The sequence below is a fragment of the Pelophylax lessonae genome (assembly GCF_965119305.1).
Source record: "Pelophylax lessonae genome assembly, chromosome: 1".
NCBI lineage: Eukaryota > Metazoa > Chordata > Amphibia > Anura > Ranidae > Pelophylax > Pelophylax lessonae.
In genome coordinates this window covers 32,685,317-32,713,287 of record NC_138768.1, presented here as the reverse complement: position 1 = coordinate 32,713,287, position 27,971 = coordinate 32,685,317, and the positions used below count along the sequence as shown (strand labels likewise).

At 44.9% G+C, this 27,971-nt stretch overlaps 1 protein-coding gene across 3 annotated transcripts in view; it reads left to right on the top strand.

The window, feature by feature from the left end:
• The first annotated feature begins 4,863 nt into the window (after positions 1-4,863).
• Positions 4,864-27,971, top strand: part of RUSC2 (RUN and SH3 domain containing 2) — a 132,700-nt gene continuing 109,592 nt past the window's right edge. For 2 of the 3 annotated variants that reach the window (XM_082257555.1, XM_082257556.1), the window contains exon 1: positions 4,865-5,039. The gene's annotated coding sequence lies outside the window, so the exon portion shown is untranslated. Of the gene's footprint in view, positions 5,040-27,971 lie in introns of all 3 variants that reach the window. The other variant, XM_082257558.1, reaches the window with a different exon arrangement.

The following is a 27,971-nucleotide window of genomic DNA, read 5'->3' as shown; positions in this document are numbered from 1 at the left end:
TAATAATAATCCTGTATAATAATAATAATAATAATAATAATAATAATAAAAATAACAATAACAATACAATAATAATAATAATAATCTTGTATTATAATAATAATAATATGAATAATCCTGTATAATAATAATATTAATAACAACAATAATAATAAACCTGTATAAAAATAATAATAATAATAATAATAATGATAATATTAATAATAAAAATAATAATACTGTATAATAATAAAAATTATAATAATAATAATAATAATAATAATAATAATAATAATATAAAGGCATAAATGAATGCATCTCTGTAATCATTATGACATCATTAAATGTATTTTTTGAATGTATGTACTATTTGAATGTGGCCTGATATCAGCCTATTGCTGACCCTGTACTGCAGAGCTCAGACTGGGAGAGGAAGAAGCAGTATAACGAGCCAATCAGTTCATGTACTGACAAGAAACGTGCTGATAGGAGGAGAGAGCAGAGTGACAGAGAGATGAGTTAATCACTATGCTGCTTCTCATTTAACTAGTTGGGGGCTTGTCCGGGATGACCTGGGCTCAGAGGAAGTGGGTTGGGTGTTGATGGCTGTCACCCTGAGGACTTTTAGACTGAAGAAAAAAAATTATATGGGGGGGGGGGGGATTGAAAGTCCCCCCCCCTGTCTGGATTGAAAGTGAATATTGCAGCACCTGTCACCAGGTTTTCCTACGAGTGTCGTTATATCATATTATCATATGATACCATTTTAGCTGCAGCTGCATATATCATTAGCTGCAGAAAAAAATTCTATGCGGGAATCTCTGGATTAACAATGAATTTTGCAGCACCCGTCACCAGGGGCTCCTATTAGTCGAGCATGCTGATAGGAGGAGAGAGCAGAGGGACAGAGAGATGAACTCATTGCCGTGCTGATTCTTCTTTTACTGTCCAGTCAGAGGTTGGGAGGAGATCTGGGATTACCTGGGCTCAGAGGAAGTGGGTTAAATGATGCTGTAAATCAGAACGATGTCTTCTAGTGGCAGAAGAGATGTACTGCAGGGATAGAAGGTGAATATTGCAGGCAGAAACCTTTCATTTAAATCAGAAGCCACATATAAATTCACTGCATCAAATACATTTGAAAACACAGATATTACCTTGCAAAAGTAGCAGTGACGTCATCACCGTGCTGTAAATAGCCTGTAAGAGAATAAACAACAAGATAAGATAATAAGATAAAAATAATAAAAAAAAAAGAATAATAAATAAGATAAAATATTAATAGGATAACAAATAATAATATAAGATAAGACTATAAGTCTCAATAATAATAAAATCTAATAAAAAAAGGTAAAAAAAACCTCAAAACTAATGATAAATAAGATAAAATAATAAAAAAATCTAATTATTAATAAATAAGAAAAATCAATAAAATAATAATATGATAATACATAATAACATAAGATGAGATTATAAGATAAAATAATAAAAAATCTAATAAAAAAAGCTAAAAAAAACCCCTCAAAAGTAATAATAAAAAAGATAAAATAATAAAAAAAATATAATTACAAATAAATAAGATAAACTAATAAAAGAATAATATGATAATACATAATAATATAAGATAAAATAATTAAAAAAAAATCGAAAGGCTGGATTTCATCAGATACTTTTCAGTGTTTTTTTTTTAAGTATACCCAGAACGCACATGTGAATGCATACAAATGCAACTGGGAAAAAAACTGATTTTCAGGTGTAAAAAAAAAAACACTGGAACGCATTGCAAATGCATGTAAATGCAATGTAAAAAATTGAAATTAAAATAAAAAAATTGTTGATAAAAACGCACTGCAAACACCTCGAAAATTGACTGCAAACCACAGGTACATACACTGCAAATGCACACAAACACACTTGCAGAAATGCACAGTGAACGCAGAGAGTGCGCATGTAATTATGCACCCAGGAACCTGGGGTTATGGTGTGAATAAACCTAAATAATAAAAAATAATAAATTGGGCTAAAATAAAAAAAAAACAGAAAAACTGTAATAAAAATCTGAAAAAAAAACAAAATAATAATAAATAAGATAAAAAAGAAATAATCATAAATAATAATTTAAGATAAAATAAAAAGATAAGATTAAAAAAGCTAATAAATAAAATAATAAAAAAACAGATTTTTTTAAAATAATAATAAATAAAATAAAACATAATAAATATTAATAGGTTAAGATAAAATAAAAAGATAATACAAAAAATGCTAATAAAAATATGAAAGAAACCTCTAAAATAATAATAAATAATAGGTTGGGCTAAAATAAAAAGATAATAGAAAAACTCTAATAAAAATCTGAAAAAATATAAATAATAATAAATAAGATAAAAAAAGAAATAATCATAAATAATAAGTTAAGATAAAATAAAAAGATACGATAAAAAAATAAAAAGCTAATAAAAAACTGAAAAAATGTTAAATAATAACAAATAAAATAAAAATAAATAAATAATTATAGGTTAAGATAAAATAAAAATATAATAGGAAAACACTAATAAAAATCTGAAAGAAACCTTTAAAATAATAATAAATAATAAATTGGGCTAAAATAAAAAGATAATAGAAAAACTCTAATAAAAATCTGAAAAAATCTAAATAATAATAAATAAGATAAAAAAAATAATCATAGATAATAAGTTAAGATAAAATAAAATGATAAAAAAACGCTAATTAAAAACTGAAAAAATATGTTAATTATTATTAAATAAGATTAAAAATAATAAATAAATAATAAGTTAAGATAAAATAAAAAGGTAATAGGAAATCGCTAATAAAAATCTGAAAAAAATCGAAATTATAATAAATAAGATAAAAAAGAAATAATCATAAATAATAAGTTAAGATAAAATAAAATGATAAAAAAAAACGCTAATGAAAAACAGAAAAGAAAATGTTCATTAAAATTAAATAAGATAAAACATAATAAATAATAATAAGTTAAGAAAAATGAAAAAAATTTGGAAAATTCTAATAAAAATCCGAAGGAAACCTCTAAAATATTAATAAATAATAAGTTGGGCTAAAAAAAAAAAAAAGAAAACAAGAAAGCTGTAATAAAAATCTGAAAAAAATCTAAATAATATTAAATAAGTTAAAACAAGAAATAATCATAAATAATAAGTTAAAATAAAAGATAAAATGAAAACCCTAATAAAAAACAGAAATAAATGTTAATTTATATTAAATAAGATAAAACATAATAAATAATAATAAGTTAAGATAAAAAAAAAATAGAAAAACGCTAATAAAAAATCCGAAAGAAACCTCTTAAATAATATTAAATAATAAGTTGGGCTAAAATACAAAGATAACAGAAAAACTCTAATTATCTTATTTAATATTATCAAACGTTTTTTTAAGTTTTTCATCAGCTTTTTTTTTTTATCCTATCTTTTTTATTTTATCTTCACTTATTATTTATGATTATTTCTTTTTTTTAACTTTTTTATTATTATTTTGAATTTTTCCGATTTTTATTCGAGTTTTTCTGTTATCTTTTTATTTTAGCCCAAACTATTAATAAAAATCCAAATAATAATAAATAAGTTAAAAAAAATAAATAATCGTAAATAATAAGTTAAGATAAAATAACAAAGATCAGGTTTAAAAAAAAAAAAAAAGCTGATGAAAAACTTAAAAAAAATGTTTGATAATATTAAATAAGATAAAACATAATAAATAATAATAAGTTAAGATAAAATAAAAAGGTAATAGGAAATCGCTAATAAAAATCTGAAAGAAACCTCTAAAATAATAATAAATAGAGTTTTTCTGTTATCTTTTTATTTTAGCCCAAACTATTATTTATTATTTTAGAGGTTTCTTTCAGATTTTTATTAGTGATTTCCTATTACCTTTTTATTTTATCTTAACTTATTATTATTTATTATGTTTTATCTTATTTAATATTATCAAACATTTTTTTTAAGTTTCTCATCAGCTTTTTTTTTTTTTTATCCTATCTTTTTTATTTTATCTTAACTTATTATTTATGATTATTTATTTTTTTAACTTATTTATTATTATTTTGATTTTTTCGGATTTTTATTTGAGTTTTTCTGTTATCTTTTTATTTTAGCCCAAGCTATTAATAAAAATCCCAAAAAATCCAAATAATAATAAATAAGTTAAAAAAAATAAATAATCATAAATAATAAGTTAAGATAAAATAAAAAAGATAGGATAAAAAAAAAAAAAAAAGAAACACTGATGAAAAACGTAAAATTTTTTTAATAATATTAAATAAGATAAAACATAATAAAGAATAACAAGTTAAGATAAAATAAAAAGATAACAGGAAAACTCTAATAAAAATCTGAAAACATTCTAAAGAATAATAAATAAGTTAAAAAACAAAAAAAATCATAAATAATAAGTTAACATAAAATAAAAAAGATAGGATAAAAATAACAAAAACACTGATGAAAAACTTAACAAAAATGTTTATTTTATTAAATAATATAAAACATAATAAATAATAACAAGTTAAGATAAAATAAAAAGATAACAGGAAAACTCTAATAAAAATCTGAAAATATTCTAAATAATAATAAATAAGATTAAAAAATAAAATAAGAAGATAAGATAAACGAATAATAAAAAAGGCAACAGTTGACAATATCTGACAACACCTGGCGTGATACTGCTACTGTGTGTCATTATGTAACTGATCCTAGTGATGAAGTGGTGAGGATGGAAGGAGTTAATGTTGCCTGTGCGCCTCCTCTCCATCCTCCCCGCCTCTCCTCTCCCTCTGCATCCCTGTTACCTTGCAGCTTCTCCCTCCTCTCCTCTCCCTCCTCTCCTCTCCCTCTGGTCCCCCAGCCTTCATCTCCCTGGGCAGAGGCTGAGCTGACGTCACAACAGCTGCACTGGCAGGGCTGTGTGATGGTGGGATGGTGCCGTCTTCCCTCTCCTCTGCCAGGAATGTCATGAAGGATCCACACAAGGAGCCATGTTAGGAAGAGAAAGGAGCCGTGCCGGGGGACTGTAGGGCCCTGGAGGTAAGGATGATAGGGGATGGGGACGGGCAGGCTGCGCCGTGTCCTTGTACTGTCAGCGGAGAGGTGACAGCTGCAGGCGCCTCCAGGCTGCCAGACACATAAAAGGGACTCTTGGATATGGCCGTGCCTGTTTATGTGTCTCCTTTGTGCGTTACACACCAGCGCTGTCACCTTCTGCATCGCCATCCACCAATTTCTTTTTGTTTTAATCTGCGCCCTGTGTAGGCTCCTGCTTCTGTCGCTTGTGCTTTTTCTGTGTCAGCAGTTTACGCGTGTGCCTGCGTGTTTTGTTTGTGTTGCGGTGTCGGGGCGTGCGGGGAGGAGGATGACGATGCTCAGTTTTGCGTTCCTTTGTATATTTACCTTTTTTTTTTTTTTTAATTATGTCTTTTTAATTTGATACTAGAAAATTCCAAGTCTGGGGCATAGCTGTGCTACCCTAAGAAAAATTGTGTCCTTGTTATATCTCCAGATTAATATCAAAGACAGCACACACAAAGGCCTCATAGATCGAATGTGTTGAGTATGGAAACCTCATCTAGCTGATGGGTGCTGCTACTGGTGCAATGAGGGGAGATGAATCATCCAATAGGGGTCATAGATGAGCCCTGGAGGGCCATAATGGTCAACACTACCTCCATTTGCTCCTGCTGTGTGGACACACATGAGAGCTCATCGGCTGCCTCGGGCAAGTCTGATTCTCTTATTTTAGGTGGGCATGGGGCTATACCCAAAGCTACTGTTGGCTCTGTTGGTGGGCCTTTCTAACTTGGTGTTCCAAGGGCAATTGCTCCATCATTTGGGGCATGGGACTATACCTAAGCCCCAGTTTGTTTATTGTTGTATGTTGCAATGTTAGTACTTGGAGGACCATATGGGCTTCCACAGGTCCAGTTTATTAATAAAAATGAATTGCCCTGGGCCCACCAAGTTAGGAGGGTCCACCACCATAGCCCCCCAGTAGTCCAGGAGTCTCGTTGCCCATCACCATATTCTGTGTGGTGGGATCTTTGAGAAGAAGGGTTCTTCTGCACTGATTATAGCAATGGGCAGTGGCCTTTCTTGACGTGAGTGGGACCGTATGACTTTGAGGTGCTTTGTGTTGCTTCCACAAGCCCAGTTTAATAATAAAAATAGGGCAGTTGCCCTGGGCCCACCAAGTTAGGAGGGTCCACCACCATAACCCCCCAGTAGTCCAGGAGACTCGTTGCCCATCACCATATTCTGTGTGGTGGGATCTTTGAGAAAAAGGGTTCTGCACTAATTATAGCAATGGGCAATGGCCTTTATTGACGTAAGTGGGACAGTATGACTTTGAGGTGCTTTGTGTTGCTTCCACAAGTCCAGTTTAATAATAAAAACAGGTCAGTTGCCCTGGGCCCACCAGGTTAGGAGGGTCCACCACCATAACCCCCCAGTAGTCTAGGAGTCTCGTTGCCCATCACCATATTCTGTGTGGTGGGATCTTTGAGAAGAAGGGTTCTTCTGCACTATTTATAGCAATGGGCAGTTGCCGTGGGCCCACCAGGTTAGGAGGGTCCACCACCATAGCCCCCCAGTAGTCCAGGAGTCTCGTTGCCCATCACCATATTCTGTGTGGTGGGATCTTTGAGAAGAAGGGTTCTTCTGCACTGATTATAGCAATGGGCAGTGGCCTTTCTTGACGTGAGTGGGACCGTATGACTTTGAGGTGCTTTGTGTTGCTTCCACAAGCCCAGTTTAATAATAAAAATAGGGCAGTTGCCCTGGGCCCACCAAGTTAGGAGGGTCCACCACCATAACCCCTCAGTAGTCCAGGAGACTCGTTGCCCATCACCATATTCTGTGCGGTGGGATCTTTGAGAAAAAGGGTTCTGCACTAATTATAGCAATGGGCAATGGCCTTTATTGACGTAAGTGGGACAGTATGACTTTGAGGTGCTTTGTGTTGCTTCCACAAGTCCAGTTTAATAATTAAAAACAGGGCAGTTGCCCTGGGCCCACTAGGTTAGGAGGGTCCACCACCATAACCCCCCAGTAGTCTAGGAGTCTCGTTGCCCATCACCATATTCTGTGTGGTGGGATCTTTGAGAAGAAGGGTTCTTCTGCTTTATTTATAGCAATGGGCAGTTGCCGTGGGCCCACCAGGTTAGGAGGGTCCACCAGCAAAACCCCCCGGTAGTCCAGGAGACTCGTTGGTCATCACCATATTCTGTGCGGTGGGATCTTTGAGAAGAAGGGTTCTTCTGCACTGATTATAGCAATGGGCAGTGGCCTTTATTGACGTGAGTGGGATCGTATGACTTTGAGGTGCTTTGTGTTGCTTCCACAAGTCCAGTTTAATAATTAAAAACAGGGCAGTTGCCCTGGGCCCACCAGGTTAGGAGGGTCTACCACCAAAACCCCCAGGTAGTTCTGAAGTCTTGTTGCCCAACACCATAATCTGTGCGGTGGGATCTTTGAGAAGAAGGGTTCTTCTGCACTGATTATAGCAATGGGCAGTGGCCTTTATAGACGTGAGTGGGACCGTATGACTTTGAGGTGCTTTGTGTTGCTTCCACAAGCCCAGTTTAATAATAAAACAGAGCAGTTGCCCTGGGCCCACCAGGTTAGGAGGGTCCACCAGCAAAACCCCCCAGTAGTCTAGGAGTCTCGTTGCCCATCACCATTATCTTTGCGGTAGGATCTTTGAGAAGAAGGGTTCTTCTGCACTGAATATAGCAGTGGGCAGTGGCCTTCCTTGACGTGAGTGGGACCGTATGACTTTGAGGTGCTTCCACAAGTCCAGCTTAATAATAAAAACAGGGCAGTTGCCCTGGGCCCACCAGGTTAGGAGGGTCCACCTCAAAGTAGACGAGAAGTCACGTTGCCCATCACCATAATCAGTGAGAGGGGATTTTTGAGGAGAAAGGTCTCTCTGTGGAGATTACAGCAATGGGCAGTGGCCTTCATTGGTGTGTGAGTAGGATCACATGACATAGCAGTGCCCTTTCGGGTTTCCATAGGTCCAGTTTAATAAAAAAAATGGAACAGTTGCACTTGGACAACCAAGTTAGAAAGGCCTACCAACAGAGCCCCCAGTAGCCTTATAGTATTGCTAGCTATCACCATAATTGGTACGGTGGGATCTTTAGAAGGAAGGGTCCCTCTGCACTGATTTCAGCAATGGGCAGTGGCCTTTATTGGCACGAGTAGGACCCATGGCAAAAAAAAATGCCCTGTGTAGCCTCCAAAGGTCCATTTTAATAATAAAAAAGGGCATTTGCCCTGGGCCCACCAAGTTATGAGGGCCCACCACCAAAATCCCCCAAGAGTCTCAATGCTTACCACTGTAATCAGTGCAGCGGGACCTTTGGGAAGAAGGGTCCTTCTGCACTGATTGCAGTGACAAACAGTGGTTTTTATTATTTTAAAAGGACCACATGACTAGAGGTGCCTTGTATTGATTCCACAGGTCTAGTTTAATAATAAAAATGGGGCAGTTACCCTGAGCCCATCAGGTTGGGTGGGTCTACCACTAGAGGCCCCAGTAGTCTCTGTGCCTATCATTGTAATTGGTGTGGTGGGACCTTTGAGAGGAAGGGCTGAGAACAGCGATGGACAGTGGCCTTTATTGGTGCGTGTGGGACCGCATGACATAGAGGTGCCTTGTGTGGCTTCCACAGGTCTAGTTTAATAATAAAAATTGGGCCATTGCCCTGGGCCCACCAGGTTGGGTGGGTCTACCACTAGAGGCCCCAGTAGTCTGTGTGCCTATCATCGTAATTGGTGCGGTGGGACCTTTGGGAGTAGGACCGCATGCTATAGAAAATGCCCTGTGTAGCTTCCACAGGTCCAGTTTAATAATGAAAAAAGGGCAGTTGCCCTGGGCCCACCAAGTTATGAGGGCCCACCACCAAAACCCCCAAGTAGTCCCAGAGTCTCATTGCTTATCACTGTAATCTGTGCAGTGGGACCTTTGGGAAGAAGGGTCCTTCTGTGCTAACTTCAGTTGATGGGCAGTGGCCTTTATTTAGGTAGTGGAGCCCCTACTCTTATCTGATATATCTGATGGGAGTTGCAGTCCTTTTTCCTGGGCCTATGATTTGTGCAGGGTCTGTACTGTATATTGCCCGCTGGGACTTATAGTCCACCTACACGCATGTTCTTTGCAAAAGCACCTTTTTGCATTTCATAACCAAACTCCAGGAAAGTAGTGCAATCTACAGCTCAGGGACAGTTGTGTGAACTGGCTGCCTGTCTGAAGGACTCCAGTTCTGTTTGGTCAGTTTAATGATCCAGGCAGGCCTTCCAGATAGCACAGCCAGGTCCTGACCTCCACTGTTATGCATTTTGCCATCATGGCATGTACAGTACATGTCCGGAGTGTTAGACTGAAAGCCCTGCTTGATGCTGATTTGGCTTGAAATCTTCCCCCTTCCAATCTCAATGCTGTAGGAAGCTGAAACAAAAACAGATTCATACAATTATACTAGCTGCATAAAAAAAAATATATTGAAATAAATGGAAGCGGGGTTCAGGTTTCAGCTTTACAAAGTCTGGAATTGTATTGTAAAGCATACTGCGCAGCAGTGGGGTATTTTGATTTTGTGCTGCCCTAGGCAAGACTAAAATTGGGCGCCCCCCTCCTAGGTAAATTTATCCACCCCCTTCCTGTTTAATGAATGTGACTCCTTCCAAGAATTGAAGGACTACAAGTCCCAGCATGAACCCCTGAGATCTCACGAGAGTGGGGGTGAGTGAAAGAGAGGGGGGATGAAAGAGAGGGGGGTGAGACAGGGGGGGGGGTGAGAGAGTGAGAGGGGGTGGGAGAGAAAGAGAGGGAGAGGGGGTGGGAGAGAAAGAGAGGGAGAGGGGGGTGGGAGAGAAAAAAGGTGGTGAGAGAGAGAGGGGTGAAAGAGGGAGAGGGGGGTGGGAGAGAGAGGGGGTGAAAGAGGGGGATGGGAGAGAGAGAGAGGGGGTGGGAGAGAGAGAGGGGTGAAAGAGGGAGAGGGGGATGGGAGAGAGAGGGAGAGGGGGTGAGAGAGAGAGAGAGGAGTTGGGAGAGAGCGAGAGAGGGTGGGAGAGAGAAGAGACGAGAGAGAGAGAGGAGGTGGGAGAGTGGGGGTGAGAGAGAGAGGAGGTGGGAGAGAGCCAGAGGGGTTGGGAGAGAGAGGGGTGAGAGAGAGAGATGGGTGAGAGAAAAGAGAGGAGCGAGAGAGAGAGAGAGAGAGAGAGAGAGAGAGAGAGAGAGAGAGAGAGGGGTGAGAGAGAAGGGAGGGGTGAGAGAAAGAGAGGGAGAGGGGAGTGGGAGAGAAGAAAGGTGGTGAGAGAGAGAGGGGTGAAAGAGGGAGAGGGGGGTGGGAGAGAGAGGGGGTGAAAGAGGGAGAGGGGGATGGGAGAGAGAGAGAGGGGGTGGGAGAGAGAGAGGGGTGAAAGAGGGAGAGGGGGATGGGAGAGAGAGAGAGGGAGAGGATGTGAGAGAGAGAGAGGGTGGGAGAGAGAAGAGGTGAGAGAGAGAGAGGAGGTGGGAGAGTGGGGGTGAGAGAGAGAGGAGGTGGGAGAGAGCCAGAGGGGTTGGGAGAGAGAGGGGTGAGAGAGAGAGATGGGTGAGAGAAAAGAGAGGAGCGAGAGAGAGAGAGAGAGAGAGAGAGAGAGAGAGAGAGAGGGGTGAGAGAAAAGGGAGGGGTGAGAGAAAGAGAGGGAGAGGGGAGTGGGAGAGAAGAAAGGTGGTGAGAGAGAGAGGGGTGAAAGAGGGAGAGGGGGGTGGGAGAGAGAGGGGGTGAAAGAGGGAGAGGGGGATGGGAGAGAGAGAGAGGGGGTGGGAGAGAGAGAGGGGTGAAAGAGGGAGAGGGGGATGGGAGAGAGAGAGAGGGAGAGGATGTGAGAGAGAGAGAGGGTGGGAGAGAGAAGAGGTGAGAGAGAGAGAGGAGGTGGGAGAGAGCCAGAGGGGGTGGGAGAGAGGGGGTGAGAGAGAGAGGAGGTGGGAGAGAGAGGGGTGGGAGAGAAGGGAGGGGTGAGAGAGAGAGAGAGAGAGGGGGTGAGAGAAAAGAGAGGAGCGAGAGAGATAGAGAGAGGGGTGAGAGAGAAGGGAGGAGAGAGAGAGAGAGAGGGGTGAGAGAGAAGGGAGGGGTGAGAGAGAAGGGGGGGTGAGAGAGAAAGGGGTGAGAGAGAGAGAGGGGTGAGAGAGAGAGAGGGGTGAGAGAGCAAGATGGGGTGAGAGAGAGAGGGGTGAGAGAGAGAGGGGGTGAGAGAGAGAGGGGGTGAGAGAGAGAGGGGTGAGAGAGAGAGAGGAGTGGGTGAGGGAGGTTGAGAAAGGGGGGCTGGGTGAGGGAGGGAGGGCTGGAAGAGAGAGAGGGGGTGGGAGATCCCCTAGCCCTGCCTGCAGTCCCTCCTGTGCCCTCCCTGTGACAAGGGGCTCAACTTGGCAGCTGCTTTGGGCCCCACAAGCACTAAGTGCAAGGAGGAGGAAGTAAAATACTCCTCCACTTTGAATTATGGGCAGGGCCAGGGAGTCGGGACATCACTGGTTGCTAGACGCCAGGCGGCTCTAGCAGCCATTGGCCAGTAGAGTCTCAGGTGAAGACGGGCGGCTTTTTTGCCACCCCCCTGCAAAGTGCCGCCCTAGGCCTGGGCATTGGTGGCCTAGGCCAGGATACAGCACTGCTGTGCCGTCTGCCGCTGTCCCTCTACAGCGTTACTACACTGCGTTGTATATCTGGGACTTACTCCAATTTGGGATGAACATTGCTGCTTCCTATGCTGCATGCTGGGACTTGTAGTCCATTGTCCAAAGGCTAAGGGTTGACCAACTGTTATTTTTGTTGCATTTTACCTGTGTTGTATGGCATGCTGGAATTTGTAGTTCCTCCACAACAGGAGTCTCCAAATTTTCGCCCACTGCAAGATTTTATCCAGCTCTGTGAAGTGAGAGAGGACTCTAATGGGGACCCTGATATAAGGGGGGACTCTGATGGATACTGTCCTGAAAGGGGACTCTGATGAAAGGGTTCTTTGATGGTGAGTCGGATGTCAAGGGGGCTCTGAAGGGGAGTCTAATGTAACAGTGGACTCAGATGAAGGCCCTCATCCAAAGATGCTCTGATGGGGACCCTAATGTAAGAGGGGGAATATTATTTAAGGGGGTGCCAATAGGGACTCTCATATAAGGAAGTTTCTCATGGGGACCCTAATGTAAGGGAGACTGTCATGTAAAGGGGGGCTCCGATGTAAGGGAGAACTCAAGCCTATTTAGAATCTCTTTGCTTTTTTGTGCTTATAGTACATTCTTTATCTGTTGTTCTAAATCAGGGGTCTCCAAACTTTTTTTTTTCTTTAAAGGGTCAGTTTACTGTCCTTCAAACATTCAGGGGGCGCAATGTGACCAGTGGGAGTAGAAAATGTCCCATCATCAAAGGGAGTAAACAGTGTCCCATCTTTGGTAACAGGGGAAATGTTAGTGTCCCATCATTGGTGTCAGTGGGATGAATAGTGTCCCATCATTGGTGTCAGTGGGATGAATAGTGTCCCATCATTGGTGTCAGTGGGATGAATAGTGTCCCATCATTGGTGTCAGTGGGATGAATAGTGTCCCATCATTGGTGTCAGTGGGATGAATAGTGTCCCATCATTGGTGTCAAAGGGATGAATAGTGTCCCATCATTGGTGTCAGTGGGATGAATAGTGTCCCATCATTGGTGTCAGTGGGAGGAAAAGTGTCCCATCATTGGTGTCAGTGGGATGAATAGTGCCCCATCATTGGTGTCAGTGGGATGAATAGTGTCCCATCGTTGGTCTCAGTGGGAGGAATAGTGCCCCATCGTTGGTGTCAGTGGGAGGAATAGTGCCCCATTATTGGTGTCAGTGGGAGGAATAGTGCCTCATCATTGGTCTCAATGGGAGGAATCGTGCCCATCATTGGTCTCAGTGGGAAGAATAGTGCCCCATCATTGGTATCAGTGGGAGGAATAGTGCCCCATCATTGGTATCAGTGGGAGGATTAGTGCCCCATCATTGGTGTCAGTGGGAAGAATAGTGCCCCATCATTGGTATCAGTGGGAGGAATAATGCCCCATCATTGGTGTCAGTGGGAGGAATAGTGTCCCATCATTGGTGTCAGTGGGAAGAATAGTGCCCCATCATTGGTATCAGTGGGAGGATTAGTTCCCCATCATTGGTGTCAGTGGGAAGAATAGTGCCCCATCATTGGTGTCAGCGGGAGGAATAATGCCCCATCATTGGTGTCAGTGGGAGGAATAGTGCCCCATCATTGGTGTCAGTGGGAGGAATAATGCCCCATCATTGGTGTCAGTGGGAGGAATAGTGCCCCATCATTGGTGTCAGTGGGAGGAATAGTGCCCCATCATTGGTGTCAGTGGGAGGAATAGTGCCCCATCATTGGTGTCAGTGGGAGAAATAGTGCTCCATCATTGGTATCAGTGGGAGGAATAGTGCCCCATCATTGGTGTCAGTGGGAGGAATAGTGCCCCATCATTGGTGTCAGTAGGAGGAATAGTGCCCCATCATTGGTGTCAGTGGGAGGAAAATGCCACAAGGGTTGCATCTAGGTATGCAAAGGGCAGTATTTGGCCCCCGGGCCGCAGTTTGGAGACCACTGTTCTAAAAAAAAATTGATATAACTGATTTTTTTGGTCTGTGAATATTTGTAGAATTTGCGACCCTAGCGGTGTACATTTGGCTGACATAGCGCTGATTATAAATCTTCTTCATGTCGGATTGTAGATTGTGGGACTGGCAGAGCCATACATGCTCAGGCCTATAGCTGTGTGGATACGCTCTATAGAGGCGTATACGGTACAACATCTGCACGCTTTTAGTACATAGCCGGATTGTCTCTGGGTTTTCTCTTCCTTTGTGTCTCCGGTGATGGCCGTGTCATTTGGTGATGGTCCATTCCATTCCTCTCCTGATATTCCCATAGACCCCGGGACAGATTGGCTCCATTCTCACATTGGTGTCACAGGCCTGGCCCAGCACAGATGTCATACGATCCGCTCTGCTGCCTGTCTATGGGATTAATAATTGATCATCCTTCGGGTCATTCTCCGTCCCCCACCCCGGAGAGGAAGCGGAAAACCAACGCCGTTATTTTCCTCCATGTCTATAATCTGTATAATACATTCAATAGGCAGGATTGGTGCCTGAGCTGTGCGGAGAGAGGCCTGATCATCACTGAGTGCACCAATTACCCTCCGCATGCACAGACAAACACAGAGCCACATTGTACTGGGGGGGAGGGGGGGCTCACTGTACCATCTACATCATTCCTCAATAGCATCACACGCAGGCGCAGTACTCTGATCATCGCCATCCACACATCACCGTCCAATCACATCTCAGCTTTCATCACTTTACAGCTGCCTGAACAATGCAAGATAATTACCAATTGGATGATAAAAGCTGTGACTCTTTGCCTTATTAAATAACCCAAATTGGTTTCCAATATTATCTATCTATCTATCTATCTATCTATCTATCTATCTATCTATCTATCTATCTATCTATCTATCTATCTATCTATCTATCTATCTATCTATCTATCTATCTATCTATCTATCTATCTATCTATCTCCTAGTCTCTCTCTCCCTGTCTTCTCTCTTTCTTCTCCTGCCTTTCCCTCTCTATTCTCCTTTTCTCCTTTCTTTCTATTAATTCTCTTTCTTTGTTTTTTCTTCTCTCTCTCTTTATTCCCCCCTTTGCCTCCACTCTTTCTATTCTCTCTCTTCTTCTTTTCCCATTCACTCTCTATTCCCCTTCTCTTCCTCCCTTCTTTTCTATTCTCCTTCTCTCTCTCCTCTCTTTCTATTCTCCTTCTCTCTCTCCTCTCTTTCTATTCTCCTTCTCTCTCTCCTCTCTTTCTATTCTCCTCTCTCTCTCCTCTCTTTCTATTCTCCTTCTCTCTCTCCTCTCTTTCTATTCTCCTCTCTCTCTCCTCTTTTTCTATTCTCCTTCTCTCTCTCCTCTCTTTCTATTCTCCTTCTCTCTCTCCTCTCTTTCTATTCTCCTTCTCTCTCTCTCCTCTCTTTCTATCCTCCTCTCTCTCTCCTCTCTTTCTATTCTCCTTCTCTCTCTCCTCTCTTTCTATTCTCCTCTCTCTCTCCTCTCTTTCTATTCTCCTTCTCTCTCTCCTTTCTTTCTATTCTCCTTCTCTCTCTCTCCTCTCTTTCTATTCTCCTTCTCTCTCTCCTCTCTTTCTATTCTCCTTCTCTCTCTCCTCTCTTTCTATTCTCCTCTCTCTCTCCTCTCTTTCTATTCTCCTTCTCTCTCTCTCCTCTCTTTCTATTCTCCTCTCTCTCTCCTCTCTTTCTATTCTCCTCTCTCTCTCCTCTCTTTCTATTCTCCTTCTCTCTCTCCTCTCTTTCTATTCTCCTTCTCTCTCTCCTCTCTTTCTATTCTCCTCTCTCTCTCCTCTCTTTCTATTCTCCTTCTCTCTCTCCTTTCTTTCTATTCTCCTTCTCTCTCTCTCCTCTCTTTCTATTCTCCTCTCTCTCTCCTCTCTTTCTATTCTCCTTCTCTCTCTCCTCTCTTTCTATTCTCATTCTCTCTCATTTCCTCTTTCTAATCTCCCAGTTCTCTCACTTCTCTCTCTCCATTCTCCTTTTTTTACATCTCTTCTCTTCCTATTCTCCTCTCCTCTCTCTATTCTCCTTCGCTCCCCTCTCATCTCTCACTGATCTTTCTTCTCCCATATATTTATTCCACCTCTCTCTTTCATTTCTCTCTGTTCTCCCCCTCTTTCTTGTCTACTCTCTCTCTCTAATCTCCCCTGTTCTCTCACTTCACCTCTCTCCATTCTTCTTTTCTCGCCTCTTATCTCTCTCTATTTCCTATTCTCTCCCAGTTTCTCTTTCTGTATCATCCCTTTCCCCTATTTATCTCTCTCATATCCCTCTCTTCTCTCTCTCATCATATCCCCTCTCTCTCCCCCTCCTCTCTCTCTCTCCCTCCATCTCCTCTCTCTCTCTCTCCTCCTCTCTCCCTCCACTCTCTCCCTCTCTATCTCCCCCCTCTCTCCTCTCCCCCCTCTTCCCCCCTCTCTCTCCTCTCTCTCTCCTCCTCCCTCCCTCTCTACCCCCTCTCTCTCCCCTCCTCTCTCTCTCCCCCCTCTCTCTCCCCTTCCCTCTCTCTCCCCCTCCCTCTCTCTCCCCCTCTCTTCGCCCCTCTCTCTCCCCCTCCCTCCCTCTCTTCCTCTCTCCCTCCATCTCTCTCCTCCTCTCTCTCTCTCTCTCCGTCTCTCTCCCTTCCTCTCTCCTTCTCTCACCCTCTTCCCCCCTCTCTCTCCTCTCTCTCTCTCTCTCTCCTCCTCCTCCCTCCCTCTCTACCCCCTCTCTCTCCCTCCTCTCTCTCCCCCTCCCCATCTCTCTCCCCCTCCTCTCTCTCCCCTCTCTTCGCCCCTCTCTCTCCCCCTCCCTTTGCCCCTCTCTCTCCCCTCCCTCTCTCTCTCCCCCTCCCCCTATCTCTCCCCACCTCCCGCCCCCTCTCTCTCTCTCCCCTCTCCCCCCTCTCTCTCTCCTCTCTCCCTCCACCCCTCCCCCTCTCCCCTCTCTCTCTCCCCCTTCCTCTCTCTCCCCCTCTCTCCCTCCCCCTCTCTCTCTCTCCCCTCTCTCTCTCCCCCTCTCTCTCCCCCTCCCTTCCTCTCCTTCCTCTCTCTCCTCCTCCTCCCTCTCCCTCTCTCCCCCTCTATCTCTCCCCCACTCTCTCTCCGCCCTCCCCCTCTCTCTACCCCCTCCCCTCTCTCTCCCCCCTCTATCTCTCCCCCAGTCTCTCTCTCCGCCCTCCCCCCTCTCTCTCCCCCCTCCCCCCTCTCTCTCCCCCTCCCTCCTTCTCTCTCTCTCCCCTCCCTTCTTCTCTCTCTCTGTCTTTCTCCCCCCTCTCCCCCCTCTATCTCTTCCCCTCTCTCCCCCCCTCCCTCCCCCCTCTCTCTCTTAGCTAGGCTGATGTCAGAAATATTATTATCTTACAGAATGAGATGCTCAGGGAACAGGTGGAAAGTGTATGTGTAGCCGGGGGGCAGACGAGCGATCGCAGTCTTGCACATTATTAAGTTTATTCATTAGGACAAGCCAGGAGAGGGCGATGAGAAATGTGCTGTATTCTACAGCAACCAATCAGAGTTCAGCGTACTGCAGTCAGAAGAGCGAGAGATGATATCTGACTGTTTGCTGCAGCCCACTGCAGTCTGCACATGGTTCTTGCTGCATCCATGGACATCCTAATGCCATCAGCCTACATGTCTCTAGCACTGACATTACACTACTGGCCCAAGGGCCGCATGTGGCCCTTTAGTATATAATTTGTGGCCCTCAGACCTCGCCAGTCCTTAGTGGGAACCAGGGCCATCTTTATTATTGATTGAACCCTGTGCAAACATTTTCTTGGGCCCTCCCAAATGCACTTATCAACTATTTGCAGGCAGTGCGGGCTCAAGGGGCAGCTGCTTTGGCCCCCACAACAATGATTGGGCTCGGGGCAGCTGCCCCCTTTGCCCTGTGTTAAAGACAGCCCTGGTGGGAACATTGATTAAGGTAATGGCATTAATCTCCACTAGCCTCATATAACATGTTCCCAGTTTCATATCGTCTTCTGCATCATCTCCCCAACCAGCAATGTATCCTGTCCTCACTCTCTGACCCTCATCTCCTCTATTAGCTCTGCAGTCTCTGACCCCCTCTCTGACCCTCATCTACTCTATTAGCTCTGCAGTCTCTGACCCCCTCTCTGACCCTCATCTCCTCTATTAGCTCTGCAGTCTCTGACCACCCTCACAAGCATTACATATATACACAGTGAAAGGGGGGCACACGTGGAGGAGGGAACAGAAGCGGGCAGAGCAGGGACAATAGACCCCCACTAGCAACAATTGCCCCACCCAAAATAAAATACCACCACAGCAACAATAGAGTCCCAGCAGCAACAACAGGTCTCCCAGCAGCTACCATCAATACACCCTTTAGGAGCCAGCAACAATAGACCTCTCCAGGGCTTTTTTTCTCAGAGAAAAGGTGCAGGAACTCCCCTTTCTAAGTTACTTTGTGTCTCCGCCCCCTACCCACCTTCGAGCACTAACCCATGGTTCCACCCCTGAGCACCGACACTTGGATCCACCCCCTACCCAGCTTCCAGTACAGCCCCTTTTAGAGAATATAGAGCCAAGTATAATTTTGTAGTCCACACCAATCTGAATTTGGTTATGATAACAAGAAAGGCAATAAAATTGATCCCCCCACAGCCAACAGCAATATACCCCCCAAGCAGCAATAGAACCCCAGCAGCAGCAAAAGATCTCCCAGCAGCCAGCATCAATAGACTCTCTAGCAGCCAGCAACAGTAGACCCCCCTCCCCAAACAGTAGATCCCTTCCAGCAACAATTAACCCACAGTATCAAAAGATCCTCCACCAGCAACAATAGATTGCCATCCAAAAATAGATCCCCTCCAGCATCAATAGATCCAGCATCAGTAGACCCTCCAGCACCCCTTGCCATGGCATACATTCAGTGCTAGAGGTGTAAGAACTGCGTTCCCCCACGTTCCCGCTTGAAAAAAAGCCCTGGACCTCTCCCTCAACAGTAGATCCCTCCCAACAACAATTGGCCCCCACCAGCAAGAACAGACCTCAACACAAAATAGATCCCCATCAGTGACAATATATTCCCAAGTAGGCAGCACCAGTAGATCCTCCAGCACACCACAGCACTCTTTGCCATTACATACTGTGACAGGAAGTCAGGTAAATCTGTGGGTGTTGTCACAGACGGGAGATACATTTCTGCTTTGTTTAGACAATTCACCAATTACTATAGGGTGTCGGCTGCCGAGGTAGCCAGAAAGGTGTAAGGACGTTGAAAAGGCTTCAGCTATTCAGAATGAGGCAATTAACCACTTAAGCCCCGGAGGATTTGGCTGCTTAAAGACCAGGGGGTATTTTGCGATTTTTTACTGCGTGACTTTAACGGACAATTGCGCGGTCGTGCGACGCTGTACCTAAACGAATTTGACGTCCTTTTTTTCCCACAAACAGAGCTTTCTTTTGGTGGTATTTGATCACCTGTGCGATTTTTACTTTTTGCGCTATAAACAAAAAAAGAGCGACAATTTTGCAAAAATAACAATATTTTTCACATTTTTTTATATGAAATTCCCCCCCCAAAAAAATGTAAAAATCAAAATTTTTTAACATTTTCGGCCAATTTGCTTTACGCTACATATGTTTGGTAAAAAAAATCACAAAAAGCGTATTTTGATTGGTTTGCGCAAAAGTTATCGCGTTTACTAACAAAGGGAAAGATTTTTGTCATTTTTGGTGTTTTTTTTTTTTAACGCGTAATGGCGGCGATCTGTGATTTTTTTTGTGGTACTGCGACATTGCGGCGGACAGATCGGACCCTTGACTGACATTTTTGACACTTTTGGGGTTACCAGTGACATTATTACAGTAATCAGTGCTATACTGCAAAAATGACACTGGCAGGGAAGGGGTTAACTGTATTGGAGAGGGAGGGGTTAAGTGTGTCCTAGGGGCGTGATTCTAACTGTGCAGGGACATGGCTATTTGTGTAAAAACAGAGATCAACGGTCCTACATAGTAGAACCGTCTGATCTCCATTTTTACACCAGGGAGAATGACAGGCGGCTTGTTTACATTAGCCGCCTGACTTTCTCCCTTCACCGGAGCGATCGCGAGTGACCGGCGGACGATCGGGTCCGCCGGTCACACGCACTGACTTGTCAGTGAATGAGCCGGGGCGGGCGCGCGCCTCGGCGGGTGCGCGCCCGCCCGCAATTGGCTCACAAGTCAGTGACAGGCGAGTGACGTACCCCTACGTCACTCTGCCTGGCCGGGGCTGACCGCCGCAGTATATAGTCGTGCGGCGGTCGGCAACTGGTTAAGGCCTCTATAAGTTATCCAGAGGATGACTACTGATTGCTGCCTCCTGAAGCTGTGTGAGCTGAGGAGAGCAGTCAGCTGAGAGACTTCTGAAGGTGGGGTGATGGACTTTTTCTGTGTGAAAAGAAAATGGACTATTGGTTGTCTGCTGTATGGCCAGCAGTGTCTGCCCAGCAGTAGGTTGGGACAGACTCCCTAGGTAGGTTCCTGTGTGTGAAGGTAGACGCCCACAGTGGCCAGGGTTTATTTTATGTTTGTTTTGAATTATGCTGTTTTTTATGCTTGCACTTGCGTGAAGAAAATTGCAAGAATAAATCATAGACTGTTGTTTTCAACTACTCCTCGGCTGTCTCTCTGTGTAACGAACCCCCCCAAGGGGTCACCCTCTCTCGCTACCGAGCTAACCCCTCACAATCCATTCATTACAGGAGGTGCCGGAACTGCGTTCCTCTATATCCCTGCTGAAAAAAAGCCCTGCTCCAATCTGAATAGATATGAGACAGCTGGCACCAGCAGATTAAACAGTACACAATATCCAGCAGGCCTTTACCAGTGCCTGTGGGCAGGCTGGACAGGGATGGTCGTCTCATGTCTATGGCCAGCTTTAATGTTTGTTGCAGTGAAACCGTGACATGTGGTAAAGGCCTTCTAACACATCAGCAGACAGAATCCCTTCATCAGCTCAGATTCGAATGGAAAAATCAGTTAACAGGCAATTGCTTTAGTTCAATACAGTCCCTCCCCAAGGCTCAGACAGATATCGGATTCCTGTTTAGTTACAGCTCATAGCATTGTTTTAGCTGTCACACATGACACTTGGTCACAGGGATATATGAAACTACAGGAATGCTACTATTGCCGAGTAGTCTGCAGCGGAAAATCACTATTTTTTTTTTTGTTTAACCCTTCTGACCCTAGAAAAGAAAGCTGCATTGAGTCTGGAGCTCGGATCTGCTCTGTGCCTGGATACTGGCGATATTTATTCAACATGATTACTCCCAATGTAAATGTAGTATGACACCGTGGATTTATTAGAATAACGGGTCCCCTTATCTTCTTGCTTCCCGGGCATTTCTTTCCCCTTCCTGCCCAGGTCAATTTTCAGCTTTCAGCGCTGTCAGACTTTGAATGACAATTGCGCGGTCATGCAACACTGTACCCAAATGACTTAAAGCAAAAAAGAATGGGGAAATGATTTGAGAATTCACAACACCATTGTGTAAAGCACCGTATTGGTGTTTTGCCCACTAACCCAATGCATATACAGGGATACCTCTCTGAGGCACACATGTCAAACACAAGGCTCGCGGGTCGAATCTGGCCCTCCAGGCCTTGTCAAGTGGCCCTCGCACCCTATTTTGCAGCTGGAACATGGTGGAACTCCATTCCACCACCTCCAGCTCTGGCCGTCCGCTCCCTGCTGTCACTTTCAAGCACAGCGACTCCTGGAAGTAACAGATCCCTGCACACACGAATGGCAGGGACAGATCTCAAGAATCTGAGTGAAAGAGCAAACTTTTTGCAAGGCGAGGCAGAGCCGCCTACACAGGTAGGTACAAGAGCCAGGTCAGGTAGGGGAGAGAATTGCGAGAAAGCTTTGGGGGGTTGGGTTGCACGCTGTGCATAGCGCACCCCTGAACCCTGCACTCTGTACATAATGCACTCCTGAACCCTGCACTCTGTACATAATGCACTCCTGAACCCTGCACTCTGTACATAATGCACTCCTGAACTCTGCACTCTGTACATAATGCACCCCTGAACCCTGCACTCTGTACATAATGCACTCCTGAACCCTGCACTCTGCACATAATGCACTCCTGAACCCTGCACTCTGTACATAATGCACTACTGAACCCTGCACTCTGTACATAATGCACCCCTGAACCCTGCACTCTGTACATAATGCACTCCTGAACCCTGCACTCTGTACATAATGCACTCCTGAACCCTGCACTCTGTACATAATGCACTCCTGAACTCTGCACTCTGTATGTAGTGCACCCCTGAACCCTGCACTCTGTACATAATGCACCCCTGAACCCTGCACTCTGTATATAATGCACTCCTGAACTCTGCACTCTGTATGTAGTGCACCCCAGATCCATCTGGCCCATTGAGGGCAATCATACTGCTTATGCGGCCCTTTGATGAAATTGAGTTTGACACCCCTGCTCTAAGGTAGTCTGCGATCCACAAGCCCCCCGCCCCCCCCCCACCCAAAGTGACTCCCATCACACAGATCACTTACAGACTCCTCGGATCCAGAAAAAGTACAACTTCACCCAAGGGCTGACTGGCAACTTTCGGCCCAGGGGGCAAGTACAAACCAGAGGCCCATGGTGCCTCTTCCCACTCTCCTGACCCCCATTCCAGGCTGAAGTTCTTCTCCAGGTACTCTCTGCTCACTGGCAGTATCCGGGTTCCTGACCTGGCCAGCAGGGGGGGGGGTTGAGCTGGGACAGCTCGGTCGGGGCTGGCTGGGGTAGGAGAGTCTCCAGTGGGGCATGGAACTGGCCTCTGCTCAGACACAGTTTACGCCATCCATGCTGGGGGGGCTGCACTCTGTCCTTGTCTTCATCCCGCATTCAGTAGGTCAGCGGCGGAGACTTTTTACTTCTCTTCACCAGGAATCCTCTAGCCATGTCTGCGACAGAAGCAGTGCAGCCTTTTTACGGGGGGCATCAGAGAGGCCTGGGGGGGCAATTCCCCCCCCCCCCCCCCGCCCCTTGGCCCAGTCCTCCCCTGACTTCACAGTACCAGAACCTTTAGTCCCCGTTCACACTGGGGCGACCTGTGAGGCGACCTGGTGGCCTCACAGGTCGCCGTAGGTCGCCTTCCATAGGGAAGCTGCGGACCCGTTCTAACAGGAGCGACACAAGTGGCTCCGACTTAGAAAAAGGGTCCGGAGCTTCTTTGGGGCGACCCGGAGCGACCGTCATAGACTTCAATGTTATGAAGTCCGTGCCGGCCGCTCCGAGGTCGCGGCGCGCTGCTCGCACTGCGACCTCGGAGGTCGCCCCTGGAAGTCGGATCGCCCCAGTGTGAACGGGGCCTTAATGTGATTGTAAAGTCTTGTTTTTTTTCTTTAAAAAAAAACCAAAAACAAATATGTTACTTACCTTCTCTGTGCAGCCCGGATTTTCCTCTTCTCTTCGGCTCTCCTGGCCCCTTCCTCCCTTTGAGTGCCCCCACAGCAAGCAGCTTGCTATGGGGGGCTACCGAGCCGAGTCCATTCAGACATGGTGAAGTTGTTCGGTCCGCCCCCTCTCTCTCCTTATTGGCTAACTGACTTTGATTGACAGCAGCAGGAGGCAATGGCCAATGAGGAGGGATGGCTGAGACATTCGTTGACATCGCTGGATAGAGAGGGTGCTCAGGTAAGTATTGGGGGGGGGGGGCTACTGCACACAGTTTTTTTTTTTATCTCAATGCATAGAATGGGGAAAGGGGAGTTACACCCAAAAGTGGAACCTCCGCTTTAACCACTTTAAGACCAGAAGGATTTTCCCCCTTAATGACCAGGTCCTATTTTGCGATTTGGCACTGCGTTACTTTAATGGACAATTGCACTGTCGTGCGACGCTGTACCCAAACAAAATTTACGTCCTTTTCTTCGCACAAACAGAGCTTTCTTTTGGTGGTATTTGATCACCTGTGCGATTTTTATGTTTTGCCCTATACACAAAAAAAGAGCAACAATTTTGAAAAAAAAAAACAATACTTTTCACATTCTGCTATATAATATTCCCCCAAAAAAATTTACAAATCAAAATTTTTTAACATTTTAGGCCAATTTGTTTACTGCTACATAATTTTGGTTAAAAAAATCGCAATAAGCATATTTTGATTGGTTTGCCCAAAAGTTATCGCGTCTACAAACCATGGGAAATATTTATGTCATTTTTTTTTTTTTTTTACTAGTAATGGCGGCGATCTGGGATGTTTTGCGGGACTGCGACATTGCGGCGGACAGATCGGACCCTTGACTGACATTTTTGATACTTTTGGGGTGACCAGTGACATTACTACAGTAATCAGTGCTAAAAATATGCACTGTTACTGTAATAATGACACTGACAGGGAAGAGGTTAACATTATGGGTGATCAAGGGGTTAAATGTGAGCCTAGGGGAGTGATTCTAACTGGGGGGCGGGGGGGGCGTGGCTTGTGAAATGATCATAGAGACCTGTAATCCTATATAAAAGGATCACATGGGCTCTGTGATCACTCCAGGGAGAATAACAGTCAGCTGTGTTTACAACAGCCGACCATCCTTCTCTCTCAGCGGGGAACGATCACGGATGGCTGGCGACAATCAGAGCCGCCTGACACACGCATCGGCCTCCCCGCTGATGAGCAGGGGCAGGAGCGTGTCGCCGGCGGTACGTGCTTGCCCCCTAGCCTCCTGAGAGTGATCGACGTAGACCTATGTCGCTTTGCCCAGGAGCGGCTGCCTGCCGCAGTAAATCTGCGGTAGGCAGTCGTTAAGTGGCTAAGGAATCCTGACCCCCTGACATGCCGTATTTGGCATGCCATTTTTTTTTGGGGGGAGGGAGCAGGTACCTAGTTTTGCCAGGTACTTGCTCCCACTTCCGCTCTCCCCCTCCCTCCCTGGAATCTTCTGGGACACGTCACAGGTCCCAGAAGAATCCCCAGCCATTCAGGACGCACAGCGCGACTCGCGAATGCGCAGTGCGCACCTGGCTGTGAAGCCTCAAGCTGTCACACCCAGGTGCCCACATTAGTGATGCCGGGGCCGTGGAGAGGAGAGGGAGAGGAGCGAGGCTTCGGACGGCCACATCGCTGGATCATGGAACAGGTGAGTGTGTGTCTCAGATTGTAGATCAGGATCCAGCTTCAGTGTCAGAACCTTTAAGCCGACCCGGCAACACTGTAAGCACGTTTTAGATGTAGGTGCGTCCTCCAAAAGAGTCACCAGGCCCTTCTGGGAGACCAGCTTTCATCCTGGCTCTCTCCAGCAAGGGTCCTCCTCTGGATATTCTCAGCTTGGCTTGGCTTCTTCCACGCGGGGCAAGACAGCCTAAGGACCACCTCAGGATTAGTAGGCCCCAGATAGGCTTCTGGGCCTACTTGCAGAGCTCACTTCAGCATCACGTCCTCAGGCCACGAGGGCCTAAGGCAAGAGAGCACGAGCACATAGCCCGTCCAAATATATATCCTCTCCCAGAATGCACCAGTGACCAACAACCTCCTCCTGGGCTGGCTGGAAGAAGAATAAATATTTATAGCTCAAAGAGGTTGTACTTCTCATACTGGCCTGTGGTACCAGTAACACCTACTGGCAACAGTGAGAAATGCACAACCTAATTTAGATTAGGAAAAGACCAGATAAAATGTACAATCTTAGCTGTTTACAGCCCAGCCAAAAACTAATTATACATTATAGCCCCGGTTTAGGACCAGGGGGCTACACACAGGTTGCAGGATAGTGGGGGAGGGGGGGGGGGACGCAGGGAGCTGTCTCTGCTAGGAGAACACATTGATTATTGCTAACGTTTGATTAACTTGGGTACAATCAGCCTGCCCATACATGGCTTGAATCTCGGCCGGTTCAGCAGGGACCAGCTGAGATTTGAACCGTCTATAGCTGGCTTAGGAGGCTTCACAAAAACAGGAGGTTCAGAGTATACTCTTTCTGAGCATGTTCTGCATGCCAGAGTCTGATAATCAACTTTTTTGTCTGCAAGGGGCAAATTCTCCTTCTGACCTCCCTTAAAGTATCTCTCTGTAGTCGTCAATCATTTGTGTGAACTGCAAGTTCCAGCATGTTGGTGTGAGTCAGAGCACTGGATGCCGTAGCAATGGAGCGAGCAATTTTTAGCATGTGAGCTGTCTGCAGGAGTAACCGCTTTCCAATGAGTCATGCTAATTTCTGGTGTTTTATTATACACGTGTCAATTATATCACCATGTTTACCTCATTACTGAGAATGATACATGGATGAGCCGCTGCTTACACTAATATATCCAAAAGTAACACACAGTCCCTGAATATGATTTCATATTGGATTGTAGTTACTGTATCTTGTTTTTGTCCTACTTGTTGCAAACTCCTTTAAGGGGGTGTTGGTACAATTTCTTGTTTGGCCACTAGGTGGTACCCTTCCCATAAATAGTGGGTTACATTAGAGAGAGGGAGGAGTTTGGGCAGGAAGAGAGAACAGTGGGACTCCAGAGCTGGCCCCCATGGGCCTTGATGGAGCTTATTCTACAGAGATGTAGTGCTGAAGAGACCCTGGTGCCCAAGATAAGATGGAGTTGGGGGACAGAACATAGAGGGCCCAACCCGAAAAGTGCTGATGCTACCATATTGGTGAGTAGCTGTATGCCCTGAAGTTGTCTGCCTTGAAGTTGCGGAAGTTAAGCTCTTGGACTTGCCTCTTCTTGCTACCAATGGCCTATCTTTGGGACTGGTGCCGGGCTCAGTCGGGAACGTTGCAGGTGAAATGTTGGGCATGGTAATGTACATTTGCTGGTGGCTGTTTGCTATTTGGCTCCCTCTGGGAGCGGGGACTCACGATACCGTGAAATTAGTTGTATCCTATTAGGCCTGTTAGTTGTACAAGGATGAAACATTATGCCCATGTTCTTTTGGATCTGCCTACACTTCTCTAGGTCAAAAATCTATGGAGCTTATTACTGCATGCTCTTCTCTCTCTATGTGAGTCTCCTGCCCCTCTGCTGAGTCTCCTGATTGGGGGACCCATGTATTAAAATCCATGGAGTTTCTTCTCTGTCTGTAGCTTTAGGGTTCAGTTTATCCTCATTGTTTGGACCCCTGTCTCAGTATGCCATTTGGGTTTGGTCACATAATTGAGTCATCATCTTAGTCCCGGTGAACTGTTTGAATCCACTTGATCCTAGTCAAGCGTTCCATTTTTCTTTCAGTATTTCCACTGTCCATGGCCCCATCTCAGTGTGCCTTTTGGTCCTGGTAACGGGTCTGATTCCCCTCAGGTCTGGTCACATGTCTGAGTACCCTTAATTCTGGTCCCCTACCTTAGTGTGGTCCCAGTCTCATGTCTAAGCCACCTCAGTTTTGGTCACATATCTGAGTCTCTTTAGTTCTGAAAACATGTCTTTGTCCGATCGTTCCTCGTTACTGTTTGCTTTCAGTATTCCCACAGTACATGTCATGGTGTGTCCTTTGGTCCAGGTCACATGTCCCCTAAGTTCTGATTATCTGTCTGGATTCCGTAGGTTCTGGTCATATATCTGAGTCTCCTCAGTACTGGTCACCTGTCTAAGTCCCCTTGGTCCTAGTTACCTGTTGCTGAATAATTCCAACTGTCTATAGAGCTGACTTTGGTGTGCAATTAGGCCCTGGTCACCTGTCGAAAGTCCCCTCAGTTTTGGTCACCTAAGTCCCCTTGGTCCTAGTCAACTGTTCCCTTTCTCGTTCAACATTCCCACTGTCCCTGGTCCCCTATCTTGATGTGCCTTCTGGTCATGGTCACCTGTCTGAATCCCCCTCAGTTCTTGTCACTTGTCTGCAACTACAAATTTCTGGTCACCTGTCTCAGTCCCCTTATTTTGGGTCTTTGTCTCTTTTGGTATTCCCACTGTCCAAGTGTTCCTTTAGAAGTGGTCACTTGTCTCCTGTCTAAATCAAACTGGTCCTAATCAACTGTTCCTTTTCTTTTTCAATGTTTCCACTGTTCTTGACACCCTATCTTGGTGTGCCCTTTAGGCTGGCCATACACTATACAATTTTCTTGTTCAATTTTCCTTTAGATTTACCAAAACCATGTAATATAGGGGCAAACCTAAACACTTTCAATTTGTATGCAGTCAGGCAGGCCCTTGCATTACATAGTTTAAGGTAAATCTAAAGGAAATTGAATAAGAAAATTGTATAGTGTATGGCCAGCCTTAGGCATGGTGACCTGTCTGAGTCTCCTCCGTTCTGTTCATCTGTCTGCAGGGATTTTGTTTCTTATAAAATAGGTACAGGAACTCAACCACGACCCCCCCAAACTTTATCAACTCCGAACAGCATTAAATAGTGGGTGTGGTCAAATTTCACTAACAGTGAGAGGGTC